This window comes from Tribolium castaneum, unplaced genomic scaffold (genome assembly GCF_031307605.1).
Source record: "Tribolium castaneum strain GA2 unplaced genomic scaffold, icTriCast1.1 ptg000100l, whole genome shotgun sequence".
Taxonomy (NCBI): Eukaryota; Metazoa; Arthropoda; class Insecta; order Coleoptera; family Tenebrionidae; genus Tribolium; species Tribolium castaneum.
In genome coordinates, this window is record NW_026986697.1 from 12501 (window position 1) to 20000 (window position 7500).

The following is a 7500-nucleotide window of genomic DNA, read 5'->3' on the forward strand; positions in this document are numbered from 1 at the left end:
AAGTCTCACCTGCTCTGAGGTCGCAAATATAAATTTGCCTTTATTTTGTCAGACGATAATTACACGTATTCCGTTTATATGGCTGCCTCCAAACAATTTCAAACATCGATCTGACGTCGTTGCGAGAATGTTGTTGTTGTTAATTATAGTGCATAAAATATGCATATAAACAACTTTAACGTCTCGGACACGACGATCGCTTCGTTCGAAATTTAAGCGTTGTGGCTGCTTTTTAATATCGGACGTGCTACGTCTAAACCAACTTGTACCAACAAACTAATAAGAATGTCAGCCGCTATTGCGTTTTAGGATGCCGCGTTATTATTTATATTGTTTTTATTGTTGTCTACGTTGCATAATATTTTATTATGACAACCGACAATCAATTAACAATTATAGTAACGCGTCATATTTGCACCCAACACGCTCCGACGTAATTGTCTACACAACATTGTGCGCTGTGTTTAAGACAAAAACCGAGCAGTCTTTGAAATTGACACGACCCTCAGCCAGGAGTGGTCCGGGAACAGTATATCCGAGGACCGCAATGTGCGTTCGAAATGTCGATGTTCATGTGTCCTGCAGTTCACAAGTTGACGCGCAATTAGCTGCGTTCTTCATCGACCCACGAGCCAAGTGATCCACCGTTCAGGGTAATCTTTTCAAACAAATTTAAAATATTATTACATAACGCACCGTTCCACATCGAAATCGTTTCATCATCACACAACAACAAAATAACTACTTAAGGTTATTACAATTGTGATGTATATGTGAGAAACGGACCAATCGAAAGAAACGTTCGGCGTTATATTTTATAATATTTTATTTAATTAAAGTGGCATTTGTTTCTACTTATCGAAAAGAGTATGCAGTTATAGTTTAAGTTTACATAAAGAATAACCGATGATATTAACGTTTTATAAATACGTATATATATCTATTAGGTTTTTTTTCTCTATCAACTTTGTCTATAAAACTCTGCTCCTTTTGCGATAAGCATTATGTATATTTATTAAATAGAAAATATGTCGAAAAACCAGACGTTTTCTTCAAACAAACGCCACAGCTACAAACTTAATCACAACAATATTTACCAAACAATACAATTGTGGGTGTTTTGTGTGATACGTCGTTTGGTGGGCATTCTAAGAACGTCCCGTCGACATAAAAACGAATCAAAAGAAAAGCACAGGCAGTGCAAAACGTTCCTTCGTCAGTCGGGCGTATATCATTTAAAACCCACAGAATCTAAAAAAGTTAATAAACTTTTTTATTTAGATTCCTACGGTTCGTCGCGTCGTTAAAGTAAATTATTACTTCGACGCGATGCGGAACCCAGGTACCCGAAAACCGTAAGCCTAAGCGTTTTTTTCCAAACATCACTCACTATCGATAAAGTAAATTGATTTTATGTATTTATAAATGTGCGTTTGTATGTATAGTAGTATAGTAGTAGTATATTTTGTTATTGGTTGTTTCGAGCTTTTTATTGTTATAAAACGTTTTTGTAGTCTTGTACATAAAGTACAGACGAATAGACAGCCCCTTTATTTATTAATAAACTCCAACCATTTACAAATTAAATTACAACTACAACATCTCTTTTACACATTAATTATACACCATCTTTATTTTCTTTTTTCCGAAGCGAATACGATGAAGAAAATACGCAAAGACTGGCTTACAAAACCGTAAGCCTAAGCGTTTATTTTTCAAACATCACTCACCATCGGTTAAGTAAAATGATGGTATGTATAAATGTGTATTTGTATGTACAGTAGCGTATTAATTTTGTTGTTGGTTGTTTCGAGTTTATTTATTATTATGGTTTGTATGTATAAAGTTTTAGTCTTGTACATAAAGTACAGACGAATAGACAGCCCCTTTTATTTATTAATAAACTCCAACCATTTTACAAATTAAATTACAACTACAACATCTCTTTTACACATTAATTATACACCATCTTTATTTTCTTTTTTCCGAAGCGAATACGATGAAGAAAATACGCAAAGACTGGCTTACAAAACCGTAAGCCTAAGCGTTTATTTTTCAAACAATCACTCACCATCGGTTAAGTAAAATGATGGTATGTATAAATGTGTATTTGTATGTACAGTAGCGTATTAATTTTGTTGTTGGTTGTTTCGAGTTTATTTATTATTATGGTTTGTATGTATAAAGTTTTAGTCGTGTACATAAAGTACGATCGTATTGGCAGACACCATTATTATTCATTCATTCATTCTTGTTTGTTATTATAAATACTCCAACCATATACAAATACTACAACAACAACAACAACATCTCTTGCACATTAATTATACACCACCACTGTGTATTAGTACTTTTTTTCGAAGCGAATACGATGATGGAATACGCTAAGACCGGCACTGCGAAAGCAATAATAAAACGTTAGCACATAACCATCTTTCGACAATATTGATTCGTGTTAATGTTCGAAAAAATTCTTTGAAAACGTCCGTTTACGGCACGTTTACAATCGATTTATAAAATAAATCGAAAAACGTAACAACAGATCCGCTTAATGCAAGACGACCCGTTGTTGCTTTTCCGTTCGACGCATAATAAAGAATTTTGTATGAGAATTGATCATCATACGAATAGTGTATGTATGTGTGTTTTTTGTTGATCAGCACAGACAAAATGTGTGTGTATGTGTGACAACTAAACAACAACATTTACACGTTAATGATCCTTCCGCAGGTTCACCTACGGAAACCTTGTTACGACTTTTACTTCCTCTAAATGATCAAGTTTGGTCATCTTCCCAGCAACATCGGCAACGTCGAAACGCCACCGCGCACCGGTCCGAAGACCTCACTAAATCATTCAATCGGTAGTAGCGACGGGCGGTGTGTACAAAGGGCAGGGACGTAATCAACGCGAGCTTATGACCTCGCGCCTTACTGGGAATTCCTCGTTCATGGGAACATTTGCAAGCCCCAATCCCTAGCACGAAGGAGGTTCAGCGGGTTACCCGGACCGCTCGGTCAGGGAGGACACGCTGATTCCTTCAGTGTAGCCGCGGTGCGGCCCAGAACATCTAAGGGCATCACAGACCTGTTATTGCTCAATCTCGTGCGGCTAGAAGCCGCCTGTCCCTCTAAGAAGAATTGTTTGTACGCCGACAGTAAAAACCGCACATAGAGACCGGGCGAACCCGGCTCAGCCGGCATTTGGGATGTCGAAATACGCCTATTTAGCAGGCTAGAGTCTCGTTCGTTTATCGGAATTAACCAGACAAATCGCTCCACCAACTAAGAACGGGCCATGCACCACCACCCACCGAATCAAGATAGAGCTCTCAATCTGTCAATCCTTCCGGTGTCCGGGCCTGGTGAGGTTTCCCGTGTTGAGTCAAATTAAGCCGCAGGCTCCACTCCTGGTGGTGCCCTTCCGTCAATTCCTTTAAGTTTCAGCTTTGCAACCATACTTCCCCGGAACCCAAAAGCTTTGGTTTCCCGGAAGCTGCCCGCCGAGTCATCGGAGGAACGTCGGCGGATCGCTAGCTGGCATCGTTTATGGTTAGAACTAGGGCGGTATCTGATCGCCTTCGAACCTCTAACTTTCGTTCTTGATCAATGAAAGCGTTTTTTGGCAAATGCTTTCGCTTCTGTCCGTCTTGCGACGATCCAAGAATTTCACCTCTAACGTCGCAATACGAATGCCCCCATCCGTTCCTATTAATCAATACCTCGGGGTTCGAAAACCAACAAAATAGAACCGAGGTCCTATCCATTATTCCATGCACACAGTATTCAGGCGAAGTTTTAGCCTGCTTTAAGCACTCTAATTTGTTCAAAGTAACGTGCCGGCCCACCTCGACACTCAATGAAGAGCACCGCGGCGGGATTGAGTTGGGCCGCCCTCTCGAGCTAAGCCCACCGGCAGGACGTCCCGCGAAACGCCAGTTAACACCGCGAACGATGAACCGGCGGCGCGGGACACAAATTCGACTACGAGCTTTTTAACCGCAACAACTTTAATATACGCTATTGGAGCTGGAATTACCGCGGCTGCTGGCACCAGACTTGCCCTCCAATTGATCCTCGTTAAAGGGTTTAGAGTGTACTCATTCCGATTACGGGGCCTCGGATGAGTCCCGTATCGTTATTTTTCGTCACTACCTCCCCGTGCCGGGAGTGGGTAATTTGCGCGCCTGCTGCCTTCCTTGGATGTGGTAGCCGTTTCTCAGGCTCCCTCTCCGGAATCGAACCCTGATTCCCGTTACCCGTTACAATCCATGGTAGGCGCAGAACCTACCATCGACAGTTGATAAGGCAGACATTTGAAAGATGCGTCGCGGTGCGAGACGTGCGATCAGCGTAAAGTTATTCAGATTCACAAGTTGTACGATGACGGCGAAACCGCCACCGATGGTTTGATCTAATAAAAGCGCTCCTTCCGTCTCCGGTCGGAGCTCTGTTTGCCTGTATTAGCTCTAGAATTACCACAGTTATCAAGTAAATGTGGGTACGATCTAAGGAACCATAACTGATTTAATGAGGCCTTTCGCGGTTTCACCTTAATTTGGCTTGTACTGAGACATGCATGGCTTAATCTTTGAGGACAAGCATATACTACTGGCAGGATCAACCAGGGAACTGTGTTTTTGTGTTTTTTGAGACAGACCGAGAGAATAAAATACTCATCATCATCGTTTATAAAGATGAAGAATATGCGCGTTTGTGCGAAACAATCTAACATATAAGAAAGTAACGCCACGCTGTTTCTTCTTTTCTTCGTACGATATAGAGATAAATGTATCGTCATCATCGTCGTCGTAGTCGTTTAAACACCACAACACATATATCGGTCAATAAAGGCATAATAATAATATTTATAATATTATTTTTTACCTTTGCCGATTTAAAAGTTCAAACATTCTCTTCACTCTTCGCAAGATTGAATGCGACGTGAATTTATGAAATTCTTTCGAATCCATAAACGTACGAATATTATATAAATATTCTCGCTCGGATATTAGAGAGTTGACGCATTTATTATTTTTGTTTTGTTTAAATCACAAACATTTTGTTAGTTCAACAAAGTTTGATTGCATAAGGACCGCCAACGTAAGAGAATACGTTTTGCCGCATCCGCAATCTCGCTGTGGGGAACTGGGCGAGCCACAAAATCACAAAATAAAGCAATCTCGCAAGCAAAGCCCTATTCGAATTCGATAGCGGAAATGTGCAATAAACGTCGATAAATTGGAAGCAAATGCAGAACGTATTACATAATCGGTCGTTTTGTCGTCGTCATTTATGATAAACTTCGACTAAACCGTTACACCGTTCATCTCGCCTCACTCAACGCATCGACACACACCACTACCATATGTATACCAGCGCGACACCGATCGAGGCAGCCGCTCGGTATTGGATGTGCGCACCGCTCCACTGACATAGCTCCACAGGCGACGTCCTACCGAAGCGCACAGCTCTATAACTATAAGGCATACACACAAAAGGGAGAAAATATTTTAAATATTGATAATATTAAAAAGTCATATTTTATATTTAAACCATTATAAAATTTAATTATAAAAACGTTTGTTTTAAAAAAAATAATTAATTAATAAAAACAAAATTATTTTAAGCGCCGTACTTCGTAAACGTCGTACTTCGTTCGTCGTATGTGCAAAGTCAAATGAATGCTGTAGTTAGTCGCAGTTGGAACGTCTGAATGTCGTACAACGTAACAATAATTTTGAGTGCCCTAATGTGTAGACGTCGTACTTCGCGAACGTCGCACTTCGTAAACGACGTACTTCGTGAACGTCGCACTTCGTAAACGACGTACCTCGTGAACGTCGCACTTCGTAAACGACGTACTTCGTAAACGTCGCACTTCGTAAACGACGTACTTCGTGAACGTCGTACTTCGTAAAGGTTATGCAATATTATACACATTTGGTGTATTGCAAGTTGCATTTTAATAAATATTATGCATTTTTATGTTTTAATTTAATATCTAGGCCAAATACTATGTTTATTTAATTGTTAAATGTGTACGTTTATTTATAGATACGTAATTTACATCAAAATTTGTTTTTTTTTTATTATATGCAAACTACAAATAAACATTTAATATTTTTAAACGTCGTACTTCGTGTAAGTTATGCAATATTGATACAAATTTAGTGTATTGCGGGTCGCAATAATATTAATTTATATTTGAACGTAGTACTTCGTGAAGGTTATGCAACATCAGTACACATTAAGTGTATTGCAGGTTGCATTATTATTAATTTATGTTTTCTCACTTTTTACCTTCATATAAAAAAAAATTTAATATTTTTGGGACGTCGTACTTCGTAACAGTTATGCAATATTGATGCACATCTGTTGTGCTGCGGGTTGCATTTTATAAATTTAATGTATTCTTATGATTTACTTTAATGTCTAGGCAAAAAAACATTTTTGATTAGTTGCTGAATGTTTACATTTATTTACAGATACGTAACTTGCAAAAAAATTTGCTGTTTTTTTATTATATACAACACAAATAAAATTCTTTAAATTCTTGAACGTCGTACTTCGTGTAGGTTATGCAATATTGATACAAATTTAGTGTATTGCGAGTCACAATAATATTAATTTATACTTGAACGTAGTACTTCGTAAAGGTTATGCAAGATCAGTACATATTAAGTGTATTGCAGGTTGCATTATTATTAATTTATGTTTTTCTCACTTTTAACCTCAATATAAAAAAAAATTAATATTTTTGGACGTCGTACTTCGTGAAGGTTATGCAATATTAATGCACATCTAGTGTGCTGCGGGTTGCATTTTATAAATTTAATGTATTTTTATGTTTTACTTTAATATCTAGGCAAAAAAAACAATTTTGATTAGTTGCTAAATGTTTACATTTATTTACAGATACGTAATTTGCAAAAAAATTTGCTGTTTTTTCATTATATACAACACAAATAAAATTCTTTAGTATTCTTGAACGTCGTACTTCGTGTAGGTTATGCAATTTTAATACACAATTAGTGTATTGTGGGTAGCATTATTATTATTTATTGTTTACGTTTTACTTCATCACTTTGTGAACGTCGTACTTCGTTTGTACTATGAACGCTGCATTTCGTCGCAGTCGGCAGCACGTGCGAATAAACGTCGTACAAGAAAATCACGATTTTGAGTGCCGTACTTCGCAAACGTCGTACTTCGTCTATACTATGTACAAAGTCAAGTGAACGCTAACCTCGTCGCAGTCGACAGCGCGTGCAAATAAACGTCGTACAAGAAAATCACGATTTTGAGTGCCCGTACTTCGCTAACGTCGTACTTCGTCTGTACTATGTACAAAGTCAAATGAACGCTAAACTTCGTCGCAGTCGACAGCAAGTGCAAATAAACGTCGTACAAGAAAATCATGATTTTGAGTGTCGTACTTCGCAAACGTCGTACTTCGTTTGTACTATGTACAAAGTCAATGAACGCTAAACTCGTCGCA

General features: G+C 38.3%; 2 non-coding genes and 1 pseudogene across 2 annotated transcripts in view; all 3 read right to left on the minus strand.

Moving 5' to 3' along the window:
- LOC135267815 (large subunit ribosomal RNA) overlaps positions 1 to 23 on the minus strand; it is a 4038-nt gene extending 4015 nt beyond the window's left edge. The window contains exon 1 of the ribosomal RNA XR_010336187.1: positions 1 to 23. This exon is cut by the window's left edge and continues 4015 nt beyond it. This is a non-coding gene — a ribosomal RNA (large subunit ribosomal RNA).
- A 476-nt stretch (positions 24 to 499) lies between these two features.
- LOC135267813 (5.8S ribosomal RNA) lies at positions 500 to 656 on the minus strand. Its single transcript, XR_010336185.1, has one exon. It is a non-coding gene; the product is annotated as a 5.8S ribosomal RNA (ribosomal RNA).
- A 2057-nt stretch (positions 657 to 2713) lies between these two features.
- Positions 2714 to 4630, minus strand: LOC135267819 (small subunit ribosomal RNA; annotated as a pseudogene).
- Positions 4631 to 7500: the final 2870 nt, after the last annotated feature.